Source organism: Ambystoma mexicanum, chromosome 9, assembly GCF_040938575.1.
Source record: "Ambystoma mexicanum isolate Mex_15411 chromosome 9, UKY_AmexF1_1, whole genome shotgun sequence".
Classification (NCBI taxonomy): Eukaryota; Metazoa; Chordata; class Amphibia; order Caudata; family Ambystomatidae; genus Ambystoma; species Ambystoma mexicanum.
This window is the reverse complement of record NC_090931.1, coordinates 994,244,330-994,271,587: the sequence shown is the minus strand read 5'-3', so window position 1 is coordinate 994,271,587 and position 27,258 is coordinate 994,244,330. Positions and strand designations below refer to the sequence as shown.

Genomic DNA, 27,258 nt, shown 5'->3' with positions numbered 1-27,258 from the left:
CTCAAAAAAAAGTTTGTCAAAGTCCCCCTCCGCACTGCATATTTTGGGAACAATACATTATAAAATGAAAAATGTATTAAGAAAACAAAACAAAACAGTTTCACCATTTTCAGTCCCTTCATTTTCCCGTTGAGAAAAGGTTTAGTTTTTGAGCAGCCCTTGCACAAAAACCGCTGGGCAGATTTGGACCACATAAGAAACAACTTGGGCACAAAGCATTGACCTACACTTCTTGACTTGTAAATCCATCCATTAATTTCAGAAATATTGGATAGAGAAGGGGGTGCCCCCTGTTCCTTAAAACCTTGATATCGGTACTGGTGCTTTTCAGAAGAGAGGCTAATAACTTTTGACTTGCTGGACAGATTTGGATCACATTTCCTAATCCAAGGGATTGTCAAGGGCCCCCAAACTGGAAATTGTTTGAACAATTCGCTTTTTCCTATAACCATGGTTATCTGTAGTACATTGATAACCGTGGATACATTTGAAAAATAGAGAGTTTAAATAAAAGATTAAGACTACAAAAGAAGAATTTTACAGCAACAGTGAGGTGGGGTTGTAATGTGTGTGGCCAAAGGCTATGGTTAGTTGGTTACTTTAAGGAACCAAATGGGGCAATAGGGAAAGTGAACTCAGCCAAAGGCCGTGGCCACTGTCCATGGCCAAATGCCCTGGCTAGTGTGCCGCAATGAAACCTATTGGGGCAACATGTCAAGGGGCCACAGCGATAGACCGTGGCCAGTGGGCATGGCCAAAGGCCATGGCTAGTGTATCCAAAAGGAAATCTTGTGGTGTGGCCACAGCCACTGCTAGTGGGCTTGTTTAGAATACCTATTGGAGCAATATGTAGAGTGGCCATGGCTGGAGGCCATGCTAGTGGGACCAGAAGAAAGTGATTGGGGCAACATGTAAAGGAGCCATGGCTGAAGGCCAGGGCCATTGGTCATGCGTGAAGGCCATGGCTAGTGAGCAGGGGAAAAAAACAGTGATTTAAAATATACAGTGCGCCCTCCAAAGTCCATGCTCATTGCTGTGGGCCTGAAAGACCATGGCCATCTAGTGGGTCCAAAAGAAACATATTGGGGGAACATGGACAGTGGACATGGCCAAAGCCTTTGGCCAGCGGCGCATAAAAAAACGATGGTATAACAAAATCCTTGAAATTCACAGAAAAATCCTTAGTTAAGGTGCAGTTAAATTGAGCAGATTTACTTCAACAAAACCCTAAAAATTCAGCAGATGTGGAAAGTCATGACCAGCTTAGCTTGGTGTGTTCTCATTGCAAAGCCAATGAGCGCATACATATTATAAGGTAAGGGATTCAAAATGGCATACAAAATGGAATTATGGGGAATATGGCATTATGGGGGACATCAATGGGAGCACCCTGAGTTAAGCTGGTCATGACTTCCCACATCTGCTTAATTTCAAGGGTTTCCTATGGAAACAACACCAGAAACCAAGAAAATGCGTCATGAAGAGAGCTTCTGCTGGCCCCGCTGAAATATCAGCAGAGAACCGTCAGCCGGACCATCAACCAGCAGTTCCCCAAACTTCTGCATGGATCATTCTATGGAGCGGAAGGGGCGAGAGAACTACAATGTCTACGTGCGGCACTGAGAACAGCTGCACAGTGCAGTCAGCTGATTGTGGTAGACATACTCACCCGCCACCAGCTAACCTGGACAACCAGGGACTAGTGGGGAAACAAATAATTCTCAACCACATAGGACTTACCGGCTCGACTGCATGATGAAAGTGGGCTGGCTTAGCTCCATTTCTAACTTCACATAACATGTCAGCATCCCGGGTGGGGAAAACAGGGCCAGACTAGCCACATACAGAGGGCCAAGTAAAGGAAGGAGGGGGGATATAAGCAAGCAACATGAAGCAAGAACTGCGGGGTTTATTTGGGTGAGTTTAGAGGGAAAGGTGGTGGACAGTGAAGTGAACAAGAAGGAGGGATGAAGCAGCAGCAAATGGTGGAGGTGATAATTGGAGAAAGTGAGGTATTGGCTACTGAGGGAAAGTGGTACTGCTTTGTGAGTGTGCGTGGCACATGCTGATAAAAGGTTAAGCGTAGAGAGTGACTGTGAAGTGGATGATACTGAGTGAAAGGAGGGTATTTGGGTAATTGGGGGAGGAGTGGTAGCATGATATGATATGATATTTTATTTATATCGTGCCCATACATGAGTGTTTCAGAGGGTAGTAGTGTAGAGGGATATTCATGTCAAGGGGAGTAGTAGCTTGGAGGAGGAAATAGTGAAGAGGAGGGAGTAGTATTGTTGTGATGAGGGAATAGTACTGGGGAGGAGGGAGTGGTGGGCTAGTGGAAGGAGGCGTAACATCAAAGGGTTGAGACGAGGTTTCCATGTGATTTCATCGCCTGCTTTTACATCGCCAGGCTTTTAAATGTGCACATTCCATTGAATGTGCTCATTGTTTTTTTTTTGGGAAGACCCAAACCCCCCACCCACACTTATTTTTTACTATTGCCCACCCGCCGAAACCCTTATTTGCCCTTTGCCACCCCCCTAAAAAATCCAATGAGCACATACGATCTAATGTGCACGTTTAAAAGCCTGGCGATGTAACAGCAGGCGATGAAACAACGTCGTACCGAGACGAGACCTATGTGTGGGTGTGTGTGATCATTTGATACCTGCCACAAATGGGGCCAATCTGCCATTAACCAGATGAATGTGTGATAGGCACATGAGTAGCTCTGCTCCAGTGTTACAGTCTTTTCAGAGAATTCCTATGATGCCACTTTAATTTACGTCGCCCCAGCAAAAGAGCACAGCAAATCAGCAAATTGGGTCAAAGTGCTCCGACTTTGCTCATGATCGCAGGCAAGACCATAATGTTGCCCAGAACCCTGATGGCAATGGTGGTCATGATGATGGAAGCAGTGTTTTTGACTGGCTACGACCTGCTGTAATTCAGGCTCTAGTTGAAGCAGAAGCCCATGGGAGTCATTACGATCCTGCCGTTAAGGGTTTAACAGCGCCGTAAAAGGTGTCGGCGCCGTTAAACCCTTAACGCCTGATTACGAGGTCCCTTTGCGGGACCCGACCTTAACGGCTGGTTTTAAAGCCGTTAAAGTAGGGTGCCGCAAAGGGACCTCGGACCTCGGTGCTAATTTGCAGTACCGTACTTAGCTCCTTCCCCAGTCCCATTGAGCCCTATGGGGCGAAAATGGGAATAGGGAAGGGCCATGGTGAAATGGGGAAATACAGCCCTGCCAACCTTGGAATGGGGGTTGTATTTCCCCATTCCACCATGGCGGACTCGGTACAACACCGGCACCATCCATGGTGCTAAAAGCGCCATGGTTTAGTGCCGGGGTTGTAATGAAGGCCCATGTCATTGTAGAACACCATTACCACGTGGAACACCGCCTCTATTGAAATAACTGATCTAACATCATCTATTAGCAATCAAGGCTATCCAGTCAGTAATGATGAATTTGACATACTTGAATTTAACAATTCAAAACTAGAGTGACTGATTCTGTTACAGTGTACTCTTCACTACCACAACAGATTATTCAAAACGAGGAACCAAAGCAGTAACACTAGTAACAAATATCCAATTGGATTGCATGCTATATAGGACATGAACACAATTGTGTAATGCCTAGAAATTCAGTAACTTTAATTTATATTAGCCTTGATAAAGCCATAGCATTGGCGAAATACAGGCATGTGCAAAAGTGTAGGCTTTTAAATAAAAGCTATACACTAGAGATCAACCTAAGCATCATAGAAATGCATTATATTCAGGATTACAGTGTATCTATCCTTTCCCTGCACATAATCACCTTTGAGGATCATGAAAAGAATTTGATACAAGTTGGTTACAAGGTGAATATAACCATCCTACAAGGTGTATGATAAAGGGGCGTAATGTTAATCATATAATCACAATCTTACTCCAGTTAAATTACTGTTTCTTCAAAGTTTGCTATTTCACCATGCTTCATACTTATTTACGACCTGGTGTGCTTCTGGCTGTAGTGGATGCGGAAGCCCATGGCATTGTAGAACAGGAAGTTGGGGTACAGTGCAGCACAAAATAATCTTGGCAGCTCCATCCCAGCCTGCACCCTCCCATTTCAGACCCTTGCACTGAGGGAGGCTCGTCAGCACTGTCTCATCTCTTGCGGCTACTTAGGACTTATCTTCTAGGGGGGCACAGAGATGTCTGCTTTTGGGGGCTATACATGACTCATCTGCAAAGGAGCCTTGTATGTAACACAGTGAACAAAGTGTTTTTAATATGACTATAAATGGTGTCATATGTGTGTAAGGAATAGCCTGCACTTAATTTTGGGCCATTTGAAATAATTACTAGGCATTTAGGCCCTATATATGTAAGTAAAGTGACCTTGCAACCCATTTTGATACGAAGACAAACACCTCAAATTGTGCTGCGAATGTCACCATAAGAACCTACATTGGCCCTATATAACTAGTAATTATTTTTAATGTGCCAAAATATCATCGACCAAATAGATTACGCAGGTAGACAGCAAATAATAAACATAGTAAAAAGACTTTGGTTCAGCCTGTCAGATGAAAGTATTTTTCTATGCCTATTATCAATGTTATGTGTCACAATACTTTGCAGCCAAATAAAAGAAAACACCATGTAATGCAACACGAAAGGGGACAATACTTAATTGAACCAAGCAAAAGCAAACAAGAAAGCTCTTTAAAGCAATATTTGGAAAATCTCTCACCCAACTTAAACAGTTCACTGACTCTCCCAAAAAACCTTTTGACAAAAATGTGCTTTTTTTCATCCACTTAGGTATGGTGCGAAGCGGGTAACGCAGGCATTGTTATATGTGCTGATGACTTAACCATTTCGTGGCTTTGCAGGGGAAGTTGCAAGGATGTGACATGGACACTTAGGTATAGAGTCTTCTAGCTTGGATTGGGGACTCATGACTAGTAATGTCTCAGAGTTGGTATACCCAATGGTAAATGTATATTATTGCAAAATGAACGGCATGGCTGTAGTGCAAAGGGTCAGTGATGTATGTTGTGAAGTATGGATCCCCATTGTGACGTGGGGGATAGGTAAGACTGGGGGTAGCACCTCCAGTCCAATATAAAGTATGGGGGTGGGTTAGCATTCTGCATGGTAGTCTAGGAGGTTACACCACCAGTGTCGCTTAGTAAGCTTGGAGGAAGCGTGAGCCAGGTGTACGAGTGTGAGTGTGCTGATGGTATGTGATGACTGCCAGGTCAGCATGTAAGGCATGTGTAGGTGAGTGCCATAATCAGTGGCTTGGTTCCACCAATGGTATGTTATTTACCATGTTGGTGTAGGTAGGGTTGGGGTAGCGGGGAGGTAGCGCCCCCTGTCGGAGTATGTGAGTGATGGTGGTAGATGTCACGCAGGATTAAACAAGGTATGTGTGCAGGGTGTTAACACCCCCTGAAGGAGTATGGGGGTAATGGTAGTTGATGTCACGCAGTGTTAAACAGGTATGCGTGCAGGTTGGTAGCGCCCCCTGTTATGGTGTGGGTATGACTGTGGTAGTGGTCAGCGATTTTGCACCGCGTCCATTTTTCTTTTCTTGCAGACAACAGCTGCTTTTAGCTGTACTGTGTGTTCATTTTTGCCCCTTTCATCTTCATCAGGGTCCCGCGTTGCTCTACTGGCATTGGTTGTGGGCTCCTGTGTGCCTGGCCAGCGCATCGGGTGTGTTGTGAGTGGAAGAGTGTCAGTGCACCGGCTGTGTGCACGCCCTGGTGATATGAGTCGGTGTGAAAGGGTGGTGCAGGTGTGAGTGGAGGTGTGTGGAGGTGTGTGTGTTGTGTAGTGTTTCGTGTTGTGCCAATGCAAAGTGGGGAGATGTGTTGTGTAGTGTTTTGCAGGGTGTGTTGTGCTAATGCAAAGGGGGAAGATGTGTTGTGTATGGCTTGTCTGGCTGCAGAAGGAATGTTGTGATGTCATGTAGAGTGTGGATGCCTGAATGTTGGAATGTATGGGTGAAGGCTCTAGCCTGGTCAGTTGGTTAGCCCTCTGCATGGGTGATGGGCCGCCAGTGTTATTGTCGTATGTCTAACTTATATGTAACCTATGTAACTACTTGTAATGGTACCTAAGAAGCATGTAATAAACCTTACAAGTGTACCTAAGAAGGATGAAGGATGCCTCATTTCACTTCAGCATGCACTCGCTTTGTATGATGTAGCAGTTGACAAATACCTCTCTAATTTATAGGTTAATTTCCCGTCGCAACAAGCTAATCTTGCTCTAGACTTGGGATAGTCAAACCTTTTCATGGGGAGCCCCCTTGAGTACAAATATTGTTAGCAAACCGCCTCTGAGTATAAATAGTGTTGCTGGGCCCCCTAGATGCCAGATCTGCTTATATTTTCTATTGAAAGCAGTCACCGTACTCCCTTTTTGAAGAGCCTTGGGTACCCCAGCCATCCTTCGGCCCCGACCCCATGGGGGCTAGCCCCACAGTTTGAAGACCACTACTCTAGACAGACCAATGATGACTTGCACTTTCACCTCACTGGTAATACGCTCTGTAATTTTCTTATGTTTACTTCTGCCTGCTCTGAGAAATTCTGACAGAAGATCATGCTGATTAATGCACATATAAAACAAACAACCCTTTATTGGTTCATATGGCCAAAGACATGAACTAGGACAATGCACGACTGACTAGCACTGGAAGCTTGGACAAGGGATTGGGATGAGAGATTAGGACTAGGATGAGAGACTTGGATGAGGGACTGTGATTTAAACCCCATTAACTACAGAGCTCTGCAGTTTTCTTTGGTTTAGTTGTCCCTGCACGAGGAATGGCTGACAGAATGGCAGGACAAAAACAAATCTGTGGTGAAGCCAATGTACAGCAGTAACATTGCCAGTTTTATGCCAACCAAATATTGTACTTCTCAACAGCCCTGCCATCCTTTAGACTCTCTGCAGCATTGCTTGGCCCACCATGTGTGCCACAACTAAAATGACCCATGAGCACACAATTACAGCCACACCGCGGGTATTATAGGTGGCACAACAACCTTTTGATGGGTCTATGATTAGTAGCCAAATAATTTATGGGGCATGGTTACTAGTTTGATACAAATCAGGGTTAGACAGCTGGCACAATGCCTGTTTAATGGGCACATGCTTAGCAGGGAAATAACTGATAGCGATGGTTTTACTGGCACAATAGCCCTCTGATGGACACAAGATCAGTAGCAAAATACCAGATGGACTTGGGGTTGCATGAATGACCCATGGAACCATGTTGCTAGATATCTTTTTTTATCCCCATTCTGGAAAGGGACATAGCACAAAGACACTTTGATTAAATCAAAGCGCATATACGTTGTTACACTGATTGAAATATTTCAATCGATCCATAGATATACAAATACTTGGGAGAACCTTGACTGAGAATGAACACAAATCACCTGTTGTAAGGGATGGTTCCTGGAGGATCTGCAACCACATGTTAGCTCACTGTACCTTAGATACAGGAAAAACATCCAATTGCATATTAGTCTGTTCCTGCCCACAAGGATAGTCTACAACCAAAGTGCAAGACAAGTCTCTATACAATGGGCCTCATCACGACCTCGGCGGTAACGCCGGCGGTATTAGCGCGGGGGCTATTAGCGCGACCGCCATAGCCCCCGGCGCTAGTAGCGCGGGATCACGAGTTGGGTGGACTTGGAAGTCCCCATTCCCCATTGAGCCCATTCGGGAATGCCCCATTCCCCATTGGGCTCAATGGGGAAATTTCGCGCTCATACCGCCGGCGGATTTCACGCCGGCGGTATGATAGCGAATTCTCGGCGGATTTCACACCAGCTCAGAGCTGGGTTGAAATCCGCCGAGGCCCTGATTCGACGGACCCTTAAATCCAGCGGATTTAAGGGTTACCGCCGAGGTCGTGATGAGGCCCAAATGTCTGTTTTCGGCAGGCAATAAAACCCTGACATCCCTGCACAATCAAATACAGCGCATATAAGAACACATTCTATACAAAAAGCATACAAATACAACCCAGGATCAAGTACACATACCTTCATTTAGGGAAAGAGCCAAACACTAGTACAAAACTGTAACAATGTGAACACATACCTATTTTTGTCAGTGTAATAAACACCGTCAGGATGGGGACATGGCGCAGCGATCTGGCAGCGCTTTACCGTCTCCTTCCTGTAACATGGTGGATTTCAGTACTGCAGGCGGCGGTCTAGTGTTGCAAGCAGTGACTGACCTATCCATGGCCACGCCCTCCTACGCACGCAACGCTTATCATGAGACAGCGACGGCAGTTCAGCGCGTTGCTACTCTCCACAGAGCCCAGCTACGCTTCGTGAGTTCGTTTACTAACTACTTACTACTTCTCCTTGCCATACCTAGAATCAGCTCTCTAGCTCATCTGTCCTGATAGGCACTTTAACTCTTGTTCTGGCTTTCGTCCCAATCTTTTCCCCTAGCTATCTGCAAAGGAATCCCTTCATCGCTCCAGAATTCTTCCACCTGCACGACATGGCGGAGACGTCTCCTTTGATAACAAACCCTCACTGAGCGGGTACATCTCTTCGTATTCTTCCCATCTGCTCTATCATTATATAGCGGGGAAAGATCTTGTGGCTTCATACGTAGATCTCATTCCCTGTTTTCCTTCAGGCAAAAGCTTCAATTCGTCTCTCGTAGCTATTTTCTCCGACCCACGTTCGGAGCGAAGCTTTTCTCACCATCTTTCTCCGAGGGTAAGATTCCTCAAGAGTATCTTAAGGAAGTCAGTTCAGTTTCCTCTTCTACCTGGTTCATACTTCTCCGCTTTTTTCACAGCCTTCTGGTCAGTTCCTACTAACCTCCCAGGTCTAAGATCGGGGGCCACACCTTTCCTCTTTCAGTGCTTATCTTTTGCTAGTTTTGGGTAAGCCTCCCATTTCCTCTTTCTTATACTCCACTTATTAGTTAATGAATGTGTTGTGGATTAAACTTTTATGTCCTCTTATATTGTTACCCGTTTCCAGTAGTCCTTACTGACTGCACGAAGATCATTTATTACATTGAGAAGTATCATCCATATCGTCCGGATCATCCCTGGGGTGCAGCTATCTGGACACCTCGAACCCCAGCAGATCTTCTCGGCACAGGGTTTTTTCCCCTACGGGGGTTTTCCCTGGAGGGCTCACCCCTGGCCTGGACTTTTTCGTTCCGGTCAGCGGCGGGACTTCTAGGTATTTCCTCATTCTCGTCATAGTCTCAGGGAAAGGATTCAGGTAGGTGTTTCCTATGTTTGTTCTAGCCGTGCTAAAATATTTGTGTGATAGTTATTACAGTTGGCAACGCCCAAGAAAGAGAAAGAAGTATTTTGACACGGCTTGGATGTATCTGGGTGACACCTCAAGTAGGATGGATCAGCAAATCCAGCAGCTTATAGCTGCAGTACAGGCATTAACTTCAGAAGTTCAGACCCTCAAGCAGGAAAATGCTGCACTATTACAGAATCAGCAGCAGGCAGCCCAACAAGCTGCCCAGCAACAAGTTGCACAACAGCAGGCTGCAAGCGGGAGAATCCCTCAGTGTTCGGAGGTTCCTCCTGGGGCTCTACCAGGAGGACAGTTTGATGGAAACCCTCATCGGGTAAAGGAGTTTCTCGATGCTTGTACCGTACAGTTTGCTTTCAAACATGCTTTTTTTCATAATGATAGGGACAGGGTTGGTTATATGATTTCTCAAATGTCGGGACCAGCCTTAGCTTGGGCCACCCCATTGGTAACTTCCAATAATCAAATTCTTGACTCCTACACAGCATTCAGTAACAGCATCCGAACCATGTTCGCTAGGCAGGAAATTAGGGTGGCCTCTCAAGAACATTTGCTAGATCTCAAGCAAGGGAACCAAGACATACTAACCTATATCACCCGGTTTAAACAGATGGCTAGCGAGACAACGTGGTCAGACGATGCTCAGGTTACAATCTTCCGTAGAGGTCTGTCCGAGGAGCTAAAAGATGAGGTCTCCAGGGTACCTCGCCCATCATCCCTGGCAGAATTAGTGGCATTGGTTATGCAGTTGGATTATAGAATCCGAGAACGGAACAATGAAAGACAAAGAGGCAGAGTCATGCGCCCGTTTCCTTCTCAGTCTTCATCGGCCACTAACAAACCCAGTTCCGAAGAACCTATGCAATTAGGAACCACTACCCCTCGAGGTCCTTTGTCCACAGAGGAGCGCACCCGGAGAAGAACCAATAACTTGTGCATGCATTGCGGAGCACATACTCATGTGGTTCAAGATTGTCCCGTCGCTCCCCCTAGAAGGTCGGGAAATGCCAACGCCCAGCCGTAGGAGGAACCACGGTTCGGGAACCCTCTCTAGTTTCAGGTTCCTCACATAATTTGCAATATTCACTTTGTCTCGATTCCTCTCTGACTTATATGTTGGTTCTAAGAGTAACTTTAAGATTCGGAGATCATTTCCTTCCCGAGATCTCAGCATTGGTGGAGAGTGGAGCCGTGGGTAATTTTATTGACGACCAATGGGCCAGGCAAAAGAACATACCTCGTTTGGCTAAATCCGAGGCTATTCCTGTCGAGAGTGTGGACTTTAATTTCCGGCCCAATTATGAGCCAGACGAATCCTTTGTCTATGGCAACATCCACTCATCAGGAAATCATAACTCTGGACATAATCCGTGCCAACCACTATCCCATTATATTAGGGTTGCCTTGGTTAAGAAAACATAACCCTTTCATTAATTGGACGGCAGGATCCCTTTTCTTAGGGTCAGAGTTTTGTGTGGGTCATTGTATTGGAGACCCAGGGAAGAACAAAGAAGCTCCTAAATTCTCAGTCTTAGAGAGTCCAAGGACTAAGATTGTCAGCTACATTTCGGGTTTACCGAAGGACTATCAGAATTATGCTGACGTCTTTTCTACCTTTAGAATATACGCAACTACCACCTCATCGTCGCGATGATTGCGCCATTGAGCTGGTTCCAGCACAGCCTCTCCCATTTGGAAGAATGTATATTCTCTCTAACACCGAGAAAGAAGTACTACGAGAATATTTAAACACTCATTTAAAGAACGGATTGATTACTGAGTCCACATCCCCGGCGGCGGCATCATTATTCTTTATTCCAAAGACGAATTCTTCAGATCTCAGACCCTGTATTGACTACAGGGGCCTTAACAAGATCACCATTCCGGACAAATATCCAATGCCCCTAATTCCTGATATATTAGAAGCCTTCCAAGGGGCCAAGATATACACCAAACTTGATTTGAAAGGGGCTTATCATTTAATACGAATTAGACAAGGGGACGAATGGAAGACTGCTTTCAGGACTCCATTTGGACACTATCAATATCAGGTGATGCCCTTTGGTCTTTCGAATGCCCTGGCAGTTTTTCAGAGGTTCATGGACCATCTCTTCTCCGACCTTCTCCTTCATTCCGTTATCGTCTATCTAGATGATATTTTGGTTTTCTCAGACAATCTTCCAGATCACAAATCCCAGGTCCAGGAAGTCCTTAGCAGACTACACCGGAACCATTTATACTGCAATATGGAGAAATGCATGTTCCATCAACCACAGGTGACTTATCTGGGGTACATATTGTCTGCTCAAGGTATTTCGATGGATCCGGAGAAGGTTTCTGCCGTCAAAGATTGGCCAGTACCCACAAATTGTAAGGAGATCCAGAGATTTGTGGGATTTTCTAATTTCTACAGGCGGTTTATTCCAAATTTCTCCTCCCTTATACAACCCATGACTAATCTACTAAAGAAAGGAGTTCAATTTGTCTGGACCAAGTCTATTCAAGATTCTTTTGAGGAATTAAAGAATCGGTTTACCACCGCTCCTATACTAAAGACTCCTGATCAAAATCAGGGTTTCATCATCGAGACTGATGCTTCCCAACATGCTGTAGGAGCAGTCTTGCTACAACAAGACAATCAGGGCCAAGAACGACCTATCGCATATTTGTCCAAGACACTATCCCCTTCCGAATGGAACTATACTGTCTTGGAAAAGGAACTTCTGGCTATCAAAAGAGCGTTCGAAGAATGGAGGCATTTATTATTAGGAGCCGTCATTCCTGTGGAAATTAGAACTGACCATCACAACCTGCGTATTTTACAATATGGTCAAACATGCAGCAGCAGACAGGCTCGATGGGCTCACTTTTTCTCCCCTTTCCGGATCTCCTTCTCATTTATTCCTGGGAAGTACAATTTGCAAGCGGATACCCTGTCTAGAAAGGACCCTACTCCCTCGAGCCTCTTCCAATCTGAACCCATCTTTTCTTGCTCCACGTTGAAGGTAAACAAACCCTTCGAGTTTGTGTCACATCTGGAACAACAAACTGGACCGGCAGTGTTGAAGAAACTTTCCCCGGCCCACCAGAAGACGCTGACCCGAAAGGAGGGTTGCTATTTCCATGGTCTTCAGGTTTACGTACCAACCAAGATTCTACGGAAGGAAGTGTTGAAATGGTGTCATGATTCCAAAACTTCGGGTCACCGAGGACGCATTACCACCCGAGAATTGATTTCCCGTTATTTCTGGTGGCCAACGATAAGAAGGGATGTGCAACAATATGTCGATTCTTGTCCTACGTGTCTTCAGACTAAGAGTCCCCATCAACATCCGGTAGGGACTTTAGTAAAGATGCCTTTACCCACAAGACCATGGCAAATTATCTCCACTGATTTTGTAGTAGATCTACCTCCCTCGGGAGGTCATTCGGCCATTATGGTAACCATTGACACTTTTACTAAGATGGCACATTTCGAGCCACTAAAGGCACTTCCGTCCGCAGCTCAAATGGCCCGGAGGTATATTGACAAAATATTTACCAGGCATGGATTACCGGAAGTCATCATCTCTGATCGAGGGTCACAGTACACATCAAAATATTGGAAGCAGATTTGTAAGATCTTAGGAATCACACAAGCTTTAAGTTCGGAGTATCATCCCCAAACCAATGGCCAGACTGAAAGGCTCAACCAGACCTTGGAAGGTTATTTGAGAAACTACATCTCAGCTGCTCATGATAATTGGTCAGAGTTATTACCACTAGCAGAATTTTCATACAATAATTCTTACCATTCCTCACTCAAAACCTCACCATTTTTCTGTTCATATGGATTCCATCCGACCACATTCCCCAAGAACAAACACTCAGTTGTCAAGTTCCCTGATGTTGAACAGCTGATGGTACAGATTCATGATGGTCATCTCGCTGCCTCAAAAGCCCTCACGGAGTCTCAAGAAAGAGTGAAGAAGTTCGCTGATCGCCTCTGGACCCCATCTCCGGTTATCAAAGCCGGTGACTGGGTTTGGCTGTCCTCTCGTTTTCTCCCCAGACATCTTCGACCCTCAAAGCTTTCACCGAGATTTCTGGGTCCATTTCGTGTGGTGGCAGCAATGGGTCCAGCCGCCTTCAAACTAAAACTCCCAAGGACCTGGTCCAGAATTCATCCTGTGTTCCATGTCTCCCAATTAAAACCGGATCTCCGAAGCACATTTCATCCTAATATTTCGGTACGTCCTCCCCCTTTACGCGGGTACTCAGGTTCAGAATATGAGGTATCAGGAATTTGTGACTCCAGATTTCATCATGGGAGATTAAAGTATCTGGTTGATTGGAAAGGGTACTCCCCTTCGGACCGAACTTGGTAATCAGAACGGGCTCTTCATGCCCCCAAACTTGTACGTACTTTTCATTTAAAACATCCTAACAAGCCAGGGGGCAGTTCCCTTAGGAGGGGGCATACTGTAATAAACACCGTCAGGATGGGGACACGGCGCAGCGATCTGGCAGCGCTTTACCGGTCTCCTTCCTGTAACATGGTGGATTTCAGTACTGCAGGCGGCGGTCTAGTGTTGCAAGCAGTGACCGACCTATCCATGGCACGCCCTCCTACGCACGCAACGCTTATCATGAGACAGCGACGGCAGTTCAGCGCGTTGCTACTCTCCACAGAGCCCAGCTACGCTTCGTGAGTTTGTTTACTAACTACTTACTACTTCTCCTTGCCATAAATAGAATCAGCTCTCTAGCTCATCTGTCCTGACAGGCACTTTAACTCTTGTTCTGGCTTTCGTCCCAATCTTTTCCCCTAGCTATCTGCAAAGGAATCCCTTCATCGCTCCAGAATTCTTCCGCCTGCACGACATGGTGGAGACGTCTCCTTTGACAACAAACGCTCACTGAGCGGGTACGTCTCTTCGTATTCTTCCCATCTGCTCTATCATTATATAGCGGTGAAAGATCTTGTGGCTTCATACGTAGATCTCATTCCCTGTTTTCCTTCAGTCAAAAGCTTCAATTCGTCTCTCGTAGCTATTTTCTCCGACCCATGTTCGGAGCGGAGCTCTTCTCACCATCTTTCTCCGAGGGTAAGATTCCTCAAGAGTATCTTAAGGAAGTCAGTTCAGTTTCCTCTTCTACCTGGTTCATACTTCTCCGCTTTTTTCACAGCCTTCTGGTCAGTTCCTACTAACCTCCCGGGTCTAAGATCGGGGGTCACACCTTTCCTCTTTCAGTGCTTTTGCTAGTTTTGGGTAAGCCTCCCATTTCCTCTTTCTTATACTCCACTTATTAGCTAATGAATGTGTTGTGGGTTAAACCTTTATGTCCTCTTATATTGTTACCCGTTTCCAGTAGTCCTTACTGACTGCACGAAGATCATTTATTACATTGAGAAGTATCATCCATATCATCCGGATCATCCCTGGGGAGCAGCTATCTGGACACCTCGAACCCCAGCAGCTCTTCTCAGCACAGGGTTTTTTCCCCTACGGGGGTTTTCCCTGGCGGGCTCACCCCTGGCCTGGACTTTTTCGTTCCGGTCAGCGGAGGGACTTCTAGGTATTTCCTCACTCTCGTTATAGTCTCAGGGAAAGGATTCAGGTAGGTGTTTCCTATGTTTGTTCTAGCCGTGCTAAAATATTTGTGTGATAGTTATTACAGTCAGTTACTGTAGCATTGATGTATTGATGAGTTGAGTATATGTATATTTTATTTGAAGTGGACTTTTTGTTTTATTTTTGTGGCAATTTTTGACAAACTAAAGTTAACAATGAATGAATGAAAAGATAAAAGATGGAAGGAAGTGATCAACCTTTGATGATTCAACTACCCTTACGCCAGCTAGGGCTGTGCTTCAGACACTAGTTGTGTCTGCACAATAGCACAAATATTCTTCTATATAAAAGCAAGAATATATCAGCCAACCAAATTGCAGTCGATCTATCAATCCCACGATGCACGATAGTTGCGGGACCAATGAGCTAATGCAGCTTCATGCAAGTACCCCAGACCTTTATCATATGGCGCTTTTAAACCGTTCCACGGGCTACATTGGGGGTAACTGCCCAGCAGCTGGATTTAACGGCCCAAACAAAGGGTGGTTAACAAGGGCTCTGGGACTTAACCCCCCTGTGTAGCTTGTGGAATGGGTTAATGATGCGTTTGGCACCTGGGGTTACCAAATCGGTAACCCAAGGTGCAAAGAAAATGTGTTTTCTTTCATTGAACCGGACGTTGCATGTGTCCCGTTCAATGAATGAAAATACTTTGCCAAGATGGCTGCCATGTTTGTAGAAGGTGGGGTCATGCCCAGAGCCCCTCTTCCATTACCTTGGCGGCTGGAAAAACGACATGCAGTGAAGCTGATGCGGCGGCTGGGTAGCACCACCACTACAATCAGGTAAGTGGGGTTTGGAAGGGGGTTGGTTAACATAACAAAAAGAGTAGGGTGGGTGCCTCGAAGATGGCAGAGTGGGGTGGGGTGGCAGCCAGTGCATTCTGTGGCACATGGGCTAAGATCAGAGGTTTCAGCCTGCCAATCAGCAGAACCTGAATGGCTGTGCCCCCTCCCCAGGTGCTAGTGAACAGTATGTACTTGTCCACTATTCAGTCTTGGTGTGCTGCAAATGACTCTGCCTCAACGCCACTAAGACTGAGATCTTTGCATTGGGACCCCTGCCCCCGCTTTCCCACGCTCGCTCTGGCCGGCCTCCCTTGGCCCTGCGCCTGCATCCACCTGCAAAGCAAGACACCTGGGGGTCATCTTTGACTCCACTCTCTGCTTCTTCTCTCACATTTCAGACATCTCTAAAAAATCTAACTTTCAGCTTCACCTCCTCAGAGGTACTCTACCTTTTTTCACTTTCCCCCAGAGGCTCACTGTCTCCATAGCCCTGGTTATTTCCAGGCTGGACTATTGCAACAGCCTCTTCCTCAATCTCCCTTCTTCTGCCCTGCGCCCTCTGCAACTCATCCAGAACAGAACCGCAAGACTTATCCTTGGCCTCAAGCCCAGGGACTGCATCTCTACGCCGCTGAAATCCCTCCACTGGCTCCCTGTGGCTGCAAGGATCAAATTCAAGATGCTTTGTATTGTTCACAAGGCTTTCTGGGGCTTGGGACCTACCTACCTGCAATGCTGCCTACCTAAATACTGTACCTCATGAGCCCTCCGCTCATCTACCTACAACCTTCTGCGAGTGAGTCTGTTCTCCAAGCAGAGATTTGGAGGGAGATCCTTATCCTCAGCAGGTGCCTTCTTCTGGAATAGCCCTCCTGCCGCCCTCCGTCTTGAGCCGTATCTCCTAAAATTCCGGAAACTCCTCAACACTTTCCTCTTTGCCTCTTCCTTCTCTCTACCTCTACCCTGCTAGCCCAGTTCCTTATTTTTTCCTCTCTCCCTCCTCTTCCTTACAGCACGCTGACTGGCACCGGGTGTACCTCAGAGTCTCACTGGTTGCCAGGACCCCTGCCAGTCCTCTTTCGCACATGCCACAGGGCTCTGCACCCCACCCACACTCAAAACACTTGTGAAATTAACCCTAGCGAGTTGCTCTCTCTGCACTTACTCCAGTCTCAACCAACCGTGTGCACTTGACCCCCCTCCCTGTGACCATCTTTGCACTTGCACGATCGTTACTCACCATGCCTGAAGATCGTATGTCTGTTCTCCTTTGTCTTCACCCTTTAATTGCACTGTTAAAACTGCATAATTGCCGCAAGGCCTATTTCCTGTCTCCCAAACTGTTACATGTATTTTTTACTCACTTACTCTGCCTGTGCAGACTTTTATTGTCTCGGAATTTCAAGGAATCTGAGCGACTGTTTGTTTTTTCCCCATGTTCCCACCACCCTCCTTGGGTGCTTTGAAACACTTGCCGTGTAAGCTATATAAACAAACAATACCATACCATACCATACCATGAAACAAGATTCAAAAGAATGCTATAGTGCAGCGCTTCGATTGTCATTGATATAACATTTCCTTGCCCCAGAAGAATGGAGAGCAAATGTTATATCTCAATATTTTATATCAATTTATCTTAAAACACAATCTTTATATTCCAGCTCAAAATAGTAATACATGTATGTAGCTTGTCACTTCAAGTGAAAGACAGTCTCGACACAGCCCTGCAAGTTAACAGACCCATTGTCAGTGCTTAATTTATAAATAGATAAGTGACAGGGACCACATTGTTTCCAGCAGTTATTTCTATTTATTTATTTATTTATTTATTTGTCAAGCACCAAAGACCTGTTGGCATCAGGGCACCACAAAGACAGAGTGACTGTGAAAAACGGGACACACATAAAAGGCTCAAGGGGGGAGGAGATGGCCTCTGAGGGTAGCCTTGTTTTAAAAATGTGTGTTTTCAGTAGTTTTCTAAAAGACAGCAAGTGGGTTTCTTTCCATATTCCAAGTGGAATGATGTTCCAAAGTTGGGCTGCTAGAACGGGGAAAGATCTTTCCAGTCCCCTACATATTTTGGCTCTCGGTACCACAAGCAACTCCTTGATGTTGGAGTGGATGGGCCTCAGTGGAATGTCTGGCATAAAGTGCTCCTTCAAGTATTTAAGGGTGTTGTCAGAGACACACTTGTGAGTCCTGGTGATATTTGTGCCACAGCTCTTTGACCATTGCTATCCACATTCACTGATGCACCACAACGTGATACCACATTTTGGTTGCTGCTGCAACTCCCACTGGCTCATAGGTGGCGAGGTGTGCGCTATCCATGGTAGATATGCGATATACAACTATCAAAATAGCATAGCATAACCTATTAGTTGAATATTGAAATGAGGAATTTCGAATGAGAAACCCCAATATAACTGCTTCTTTAAACACACCATCCTCACCAATTTCGTCTGATTCTATGGGTGTCAGCGAGAACATTTTGATAGCCTGTCCACAGAAAACACAGCAAAAATGTTGTATTCCTGTAGTAAAGCAATGGACCTTTGGTTACAAAAGCATTTCTGAATTAAACGTTGCCTCTCAAATAACTCAGCAACTTCTTCTATTGGTCTGCACTCAGCAAAGGCACACTTAATTGATAGTGGCCCGTTTACTAGCCTTTCCACTCTGGTGGTGCTTTTGGCCGGTGGCTGTCCTGTGTTGATTTCCCACTAATGAATGCTATTGGCAACCCCGAGGCACCGATTACAGTTTTGTGTACCAATTTGTGTCTAAGACTCAATGTGCTGGCATTCTGGCACGTGCCTGAGAATGAGTGTGCCCAATGCTGGCAGTGGAAACAAAGAGAAAGTGGAAGTGCGCTGCTTAACAAGACCCAGCATATGCCCACTGCAGATTACCATATTGACACTGGCGCATATGCATTTTCTCACCATCTGAACTAAAGTGCTGTTCCTGGAAGAATAGGTGCTTGGCTGAAGCCCACACTACACATCTGAGCCATCCACCCTTCTGTGGCAGTTCTGCCAGTTATTATAGAACCAGAGTTGTGCCACCATGTCCTTTAGGCTGATTAGAACAGTGTTCTGGAATGACCAGGACAGCGGCCACCGCTGTCACCTTCCAACTCATTGTTATTCAAGAAACTGGATAACTAGCACAGCAGTGCCAGCATTCCTCACATCGTTGTTGGTTCTTGTGTGACTAAAACTGACTAACAAAGGGGCGTGGCCTGATGCCAACGAGGATGGACGCGTAGTACTGCCACTCCGTCCCACGCGGCTACATAATTGCCATTAAAACTATAAAATAACAAAATGTTTCACTTACCTTACTTCTGAATTCCACCGCCGACTACTGCTCTTTACTCCGGCTGTCTTCCCAACTCTATTCAGACCCTCTTACAGAGCTCTGTGTGCTCCGGCGGTTCACCTACAGAGAAAACTGCTGCAGGTGCCCACCCTTTGTGAGGAGAACAACGGTGACGCGCACACTATGTGCCGGCTGTGGCCTTGTTGGCTCTCCCCTCCCAACGCTGCCACCTCTCTGCTGATAAGGAAGAGAAAGGGAAAAAAAAGGTGAATTTCCGGATGACGTTTGTTTAAAGACTCTTGCTGCTTAAAGGTACAGGAACACTTTTTTAAAATTATAATACAGCATCTGCCAACATTTTCTTTTTTCTTTTGCACCACGTTTGGAGAACAGCTGCATACAGCTATATATTTACAATAATACATCAAGAATAAGCTGTGAATAATCTATCAAGACACATGTTATTTTCCTAAACTGTATTTTACATATACAATCCAACAGTGTTATCAAAACCATCATATAAACAGACAGTATTTTACCCTGTCTGTTTTTTGTCATGTTTGGTGCTTCTCTGGCAGATATTTGAATACCTCACTCAGCAAACATAAATGCATTGACTTCCTGCCTTTACCTGAAGATACACACTTATAGACTGTTGTGATAGGGGAAAGTAACAAGAAAAATAAGGAAGAAAAGAATTACTAAATAAAGCACACAGTCCCTTATTCAACTGTAAATCTGCACAAGTTAAATGCATGTTCTGTACCATATTGCTAGTAGCTTCTCATGAAACACTCCTTGGTTTATGCCTTATTATTCTCTAGTGTTCGCATTTAACCTCCTTTAATAGGAATAACACTTCATGCATAATATGGACGTAATAATTGTAAACTGAGGAGTTTTACGGCTATAGAGCTGCAGTCATTAAATATATGCCGACTCTTACACTAGCCTTCCTTCAGACTACAGAATCACTGATGTGTGGCATGTACTGACGATAATATAAGCACCTTTGGGCTCTTCAATATATATACTCCTAGTCAAATAATCTGAACATATATATATCACAATATATATCAGCAAATAATATGGCTGCCAACAAAAAAAATACGACAACTACAAAGGAACCTAAGGTATCAGCCTCTAACCTTAAGAGACCCAAGAGTGACTCACCACCTCCGCTGGGTATATCCGATCCTGCCATTGATGCCATCTTATCAGAAATTAGATCACTTAAATCCTTCATCGAGACCAAAAATCAAAAATTACACCAACTAGATGATAGATGGAAGGGGTTTGAAAATAGAATGGATGAAGTGGAGAGAAGAGTTGGCCTTGTAGAGGAGGTTTCTCCCAAAGTGGCATTTCTAGAGAAGTCAATCAAAGACCTCCAAAGGCACAATGAAGATTTAGAAAATCGTAGCCTACGTAATAATTTTCACATCTCAGGTCTGCCAGAGGGCTCACAAGGAAACAACACCATTTTCTGAGCCCTGCTTCACTTACCTTCTGATTTAATAATCAACATACAACGTGCTCATAGAATTGGAAAAGCACCCATCTCTACAGCTCCAAAAGCATTGTCTAGAACACTGATTTTTTATCTTCTGGTATATTCCCAACTTCAGCTCATCTTGTCGGCTGCCAAGGAACGAAAAACCCTCATTTGGAATGCAAATAAGATAAACATCTCGCAAGATGTTGCTAAAAGCACGGCTCAGTGCAGGAAACTATTTATATCCTTCCGTCCAGTCTTAAAGCAACTAAATATCCGGTATGGTCTATACCACCTTTGCTCATTCAAAGTGACACATGAAGGCCGTACAAACATGTTTGACGAACCAGCTGATTTTAGAGCTTTCATACATTCAATCAAAGCCGAAGGCATGGACACATCCTCTCCAGCTAGCACCTCTACTTCACCCTTTACATAATTGCATTCCTTCTGCATAAGTGTTCCTATTGTATACGTAATGCCATGTTTATCATCTTACCATAACATGTGGGACGGGTGTCCCTACAACGTCCATCTTTCATCCTGAGTCATTTTCCTTTTTTTCCCTTTAGACGACTCAGTGGGCGTCTCTCATCCCTGCTATTTCACTCACCTGTTGTCTCCCCTGTCCAATCTGATTCTAATTGCCGTCTTAGTGTCTTATACATTACCTCTCATTCTTATGATCAGACCCCCTGCGTCCCCTCCTTTATCCTTATATATCACCCTCTTGTGTCCTTATGAATAGTTACGATTCAGTATTGTTAAGGATTTCAATCAGGCAATACACCCTGGTCTCAGCCTAGTATGCAGTGCACAATTGAAATTCTTATTTTATTATGTCTATAAATTCAATATTCTGAGTGATATACCACTCATATGACACCCCTTCTCAAAATACCCCCCCAGGTCACAATGGACCAGTAATCAGGCTGGTTGGTAAAGGTAATATTTATTTATTTATCTAAAATTCAAACCAAAACTATGTTTTAATATATGGGGCAGCATTCACCAATGTGGTGACAATACAAATAAAAAGGAATGTAAGGCAGTTAAATTCACTTTTAGCAACACAGAATGAAAATACAGAGAAAATAACAGTTTTGGCTTGTTTGAAAGATAGCACTTGAGTTAATATTTCCCCCTGAAAAATTCTCAACTCACAAGTAAGCAATTCTACAGATATGTAAGGGAGCAACATGTATTCAGGAATAAAGAACAGTGTACAGGATTTGAATACAACCTTCCCTCCCCAAACAAGAGAGAAAAGCGGTTTGGAAATCTTAAACTTTTACAATGACATTCGAAAATAGATGAGCAAAACAATGAAAAGTGGACAAAAATCCTTAAACTAATATAAATTCCTATGGGAGCAACACTGAAAAGATGCTAAAAAATCATAAGCTATAGTATGAGTAAAATTACACACTTTGAATCTTAATAGAAGTTTGGAAAATCTCACGTGTAAAGTTTTGCAGAAATGCAAATTCCCGCCTAAAATTCATTAAACGGTTTTTAAGAAAAACAGACGAAATACACTATTTTCCGTTGGTATGTAGCTACTGGTCTTATGTTTTAGACAGAGTTGAAATGAAGTCTCTAGCTATTAAATTGAGGAAGTTATGCAATGTTGAATGAGAGGTGTTTTTAGAAAAATAGAGCAGAGAAAAACAGAAAATTGATTTTAAAATGACAGGTTGATTTTACTTAACTAGATTAATGGCTAAGAAAAAGAGAATGCCACCCATGAACCTCCACAGTTAAATGGCCGCTTGTAACCCTTCACGTGGCGGATTCCCCATTTTCTTTATGGGAATTACTTTATTTAATCAAAATCACTAATGGCTTATGGTCTAGTAAAACAAAAATGGGGAGAAAATCGGCGCTTACACTCAGAATCACAGACAGGGTTGCAAGAATGATTCGGACAGTATTATAGGTTTTTAAGGAAAAGATAGGATGGTTGAGATATTGGGATGGGACAAGGCAAGGCAAAATATGCTATGGTTTACTATGATTCCTGTTAATACTTACAGTCCACTTCCGGGGCTCTGGTCATCACACGGATCGGGTTTAAAGGACAGTAGGGCACATCTGGCAGAATTGGTCAGATGGGCGGTTCTGGTCACCTGGACAGGTACCTCAGACAGGACTGCACTGGACTGCGCTGGTTACTGGAGACTGGAGATGAGTAGGATGGCGAGTTAAGTGCAGGCAAGCATTTAGTGGTAGCAAGCCAAACTGGATCAAAGTGCTTCCCTTAAGTTTTGGGATTGCTTCAGAATTTGGGCTTAGCTGAAAAGGAGTCCAGCAATGCAGAGGCCTTGCTTCCAGAAATCTGGAATCAGGAACAAGATGGAGAATTCAGGAACAGGGCACCACGCAGAAATCAGGATGAATCAAGAATCATTATGTGCCTGTGTGTTGTGAGGTTCCCTTATTATCATGCCAAATGACATCACTAAAGTTTATGGTTGGGGCAGACTTACTACCCACACACACAATGCTATGATTGGGCAAGAGCACAGTTCCCGCCTTGCTCTTTGCTGGCTGGATGACAGAAAGGGATGTCATGTTTTATGAGATGATCTGGAAACCTCCCATAGTTATTGGTACCAAAAGCTAACTTTCCCACAAATACATATTTATGTAGTTCTGCCCTCTAAGAAAATCAGATGCATACATTTCATATTTCTCAGGTCACATTTAAATCCAACTCCCAAGTCGGTGGGACCTGGTTTAGTCTTTCTGTTGAATTTTGCCAATTTTAACCATAAAAGGTTTGGCCTAACATTTCCCAATTCTGTACATTTATGCACAATTACCGCTAGAATATGGGTACACAATATTATATTTCACTCTTTTTCTTATTATTGCTGCCAAGTTAAATGTCTGGAAGTTCAGTGGCAAAATAAGCCTTTTAAACCCAAAAGTCACATGTCAGTTTTTTTTTCTGTCTTCCCAAGTGTGAGCAAATGGCAAATCCTTTGAAGTTGGATGAGGGGCCTCTCCCTGGAGAGTGGAGCGTCTGCCCCTCCTCTGGAAGGGTGAGTGTCCAAGCCTGCTATTTTCTTTGCCTGGGGCACAGACGAATGTCTAATGAAGTCCCTTTGTCATGAGTAATCAAGGCCTCCCAGCAGCAATTAGCCTTTCCTGCCAGCAGTGGAGGTGTCAAATGAATGGATCTAGTGGCAAAACAATACTTTTTATGGTTGAAAAGCTGACATTTTAAAGAGGCATTTTTGTTTACAGCAAAGTACTGCTGCTTCTTTCCTTTGCTCCATGTTGAATGTTGCAGAGCACACTAGCACATTCCTGCAGTGATTACTCTTGTTTTACCCCGTCTGAAATGGGGTTGGCAGTGTGGTGCAGCCATTTTCTTATTATTACAAAATGCAGTTTCAAGGTTTTGGCGCGCACAGGAGTCAGCGCATCCATTTTGGGCTGTTTCCTTCACCATTGCAGTAAAGTGATGTAGTGCGGCACATTGGAATGGGTCAAAATATCCCACAGTATGTTGTTTTCTGGTCTCATGTTATGTTATCATAATTTTGAAATGTTACAATTATCTTTATGTGTGTCACATGGAACATCAAAGGATGTAATAACCCCATCAAGAGATGTAAGGTTATTTCTCATCTTAACAAATTCAACCCTTCAATAGCCTGTATACAAGAAACACATCTTTCCAACAGCGAAGCATTGAAACTGAAGTCCTGTTGGGGGAAGGAAATCATTTCCAGTCCTGGTGTCGCTAAGAAAAATGGTGTATCAATTTTAATACGCAAGAAATTATACTGAAAAGTTCTTGACCAAGGTGTGGACACTGATGGGTAATGGGTTTGGGCCAAACTACAGATAGATTCTATACAAGTTACCATATTGATTATTTACAGTCCCACTAACCTGATCCCAATTTTCGGACTTCCATAAAACAATTGATACTTCAAAATAATGTTTCCAATTTAATTATGTGCAGGGATATAACTCAGGTCCTTGATCCTTTTCTTGACAGAAAATCTAGCTGCCTATTTTAAAACAACAAAACACACAAATCCTTTTTGGGATGTTTAGCTGAAACCTGCATTATTGCTACATGGAGATTATCTCATCCTACCCAGCTTGACTACACTTTCCACTCTTCCCCACATTACACCCTCTCCCGCCTAGATTACATTTTCTCCTCTAAAACCCTTACTGGTTCCATTTTTGATTCTAAAATAGAAAATATCATTATATCTGATCATGCCCCAGTATGTACCTCCTTTAGTCATTCAGACGTGCATAAGCTGTCATCTCGTTTGAAACGTAATAACTTTCTCTTACAAGATCCCCAATTTATCCCATCTGTTAAATCTTTTGTCCAACAGTTCTATACTGATAATCAAGACTGTGATACATCAGCTGTGAATAATTGGGATGCCTTTAAGGCGGCTCTAAGAGGTCACATTATGGCTTACTCGGGGAAAAAAGAAAGCTCTAGATGCCTTTTGCGTAGATGACTTTTACTCTCAGCTTACTTTAGCTGAACAACATTAATACAACAACTCTAATCATACTAATCTTCGTCAGGTATTGGCCACATGTTTCCTAATTAATAAGGAGATCACTAATCTTGCTGACACTGTATATCACCATCCTAACGATATACTAAATTGCTTCAAAAATGTTATGCTAATCTATACACTCCAGAGAACTCAATTACCCTTAACAACATCACATCCTTTTTTGATAATATTAACAGATCTTCTTACTCTCAATTGGATCTATCCCACTTAGACAACAAACTCACTCTTCCAGGAATCTCCAAAGCAATCAAAGGCTTAGGTAAAGGGAAGGCTCCTGACCCAGATGGTCTTTCCACTGAATTCTTTGATAGCCTGTCTCAATCACTCATCCCTAAGCTTCAAAATCTATTCTCTTACTTTATCTCCCAAAAAGCCTCCTCTGGATCCTTTTCAGATGCCTTACTCATACTTTTCCCCAAACCTGACAAGGATTCTTCTTTGCCTGGTAGTTATCGAGCCATCTCTCTTATCAATGTTGAAAGCAAAATCTTTGCCAACATTCTAACCAATAGAATTGAGTCCTCTCTTCCTTTCCTAATAAAACTGGATCAAGCAGGCTATGTAAAAGGGCGCAAAATTTCTTCAAATGCTAGACTACTTTTGAATGCTATCCATATATCGGCTAAAAATAAAAAAGATAATCGGGGCTCTGCTGTTATAGCGCTGGATGCAGAAAAGGCCTTTGACCGCGTCAATTGGGACTTTATGTTTCAGTTTCTTAGATGGTACCGTTGTGGCAACAAGTTCATCTCCCTTGTCAGGTTACTTTACTCTTCCCCTAAATCTGCAATATGTATTAATGGTCTAACATCACCATTCTTTTCCTTTAACAGAGGCACCAGATAGGGTTGCCCCTTCTCACCTATCTTATATATCCTCTCATTAGAACCGTTATTGGATCTTATCAGATCTAAGAAAAATATCCCAGGTATATCTGGTGGTACTTCCCAGATAAAAATAGCCACATATGGTGATGATATTCTCATTCTCATTAAGAAACCTAAATTGCACCTCCTACACATTTAATTAACGTGCTATTTCAATTTAGCTCAGTGTCAGGTTACAAACTGAACAAAGACAAATCAGAAATGATGTCCCTCCATCCCTACTGTCTTAAACATGACATTGACTGTTTTTTTATAAATGGTGTAACTCCTCTATTAATTATCTAGGTTTGCCTTTCACTCCTACTATCTAATACACCATAAAACTTAATACACAACCTTTATTAGATAGATTAAAGAATTAACATCTAGATGGTCCCTCCTGTATCTTTCATGATGGGGACGACTTCATACAATTAAAATCATGTTGTCACCAATAATTCTATACTATCTACAACTCCTTTGTGTTCCAATATCTCCTTCCTTTTTTAAATCTATTTACTCAATCCTACTAAACTTCCTTTGGGGGAGGGCAAAAGCAAAAGAATTGCTTTGATCAAATTCAAAGCGCCCTATGACAAAGGTGGGGTTAGGTTTCCTGATTTTAAAGTATACCACACTGCTTTTCTCTTGAAACAATCTAGATGTTGGTTTGCGTGTCCCAAATTATCAGATATTCCCACGTGATGTACTGTAGAGAAACACTTGGTACTTACTGCTCAAATAACTGACCTTATTTATATATTTAATCATTCTTCATCGACCATATCAGACCCAATCAGAGCCACAAGATCTGCCCTCCAATTCTTTCTATTTCCTCATACAAAATTTCCTAAAAAATGCCTCTCTCCTTTACTATGGCATAACAGAAAATCATGGTTGAAAAAGATTATTCAATTCATACAACAAATTATAGATAAATCCTATATTCTATCTTTTCAACAACTCAAACATCAATTTTCCATCCCCAATACCGAATTCAATTTCTACAATAAATTAGTCAACTCTTGCGTTGATGCACTTCATACCTCCTCCAATGACATTGTAACTCCTGATGCTCCTAGATTACTTCTGCTTACAAAGCAGTACGACATAAAATCTTCAAAATTCTATAACATTCTTATTGCATCCTTAAAGATATGTACAAGCCGCTATAAATGGAAAAATTATTTTGGTCCCATTTTAGACGATCGCACATGGTCTATCCTTTTCTACAGGATTAAACATATCTCTACATCAGCAAATA

At 43.6% G+C, this 27,258-nt stretch overlaps 1 protein-coding gene across 1 annotated transcript in view; it reads left to right on the top strand.

Annotated features, from left to right (window-relative positions):
• The window catches only part of LOC138488874 (dynein axonemal heavy chain 11-like), a 2,478,284-nt gene that overhangs the window by 376,311 nt on the left and 2,074,715 nt on the right, over positions 1-27,258 (top strand). The window lies entirely within an intron of this gene.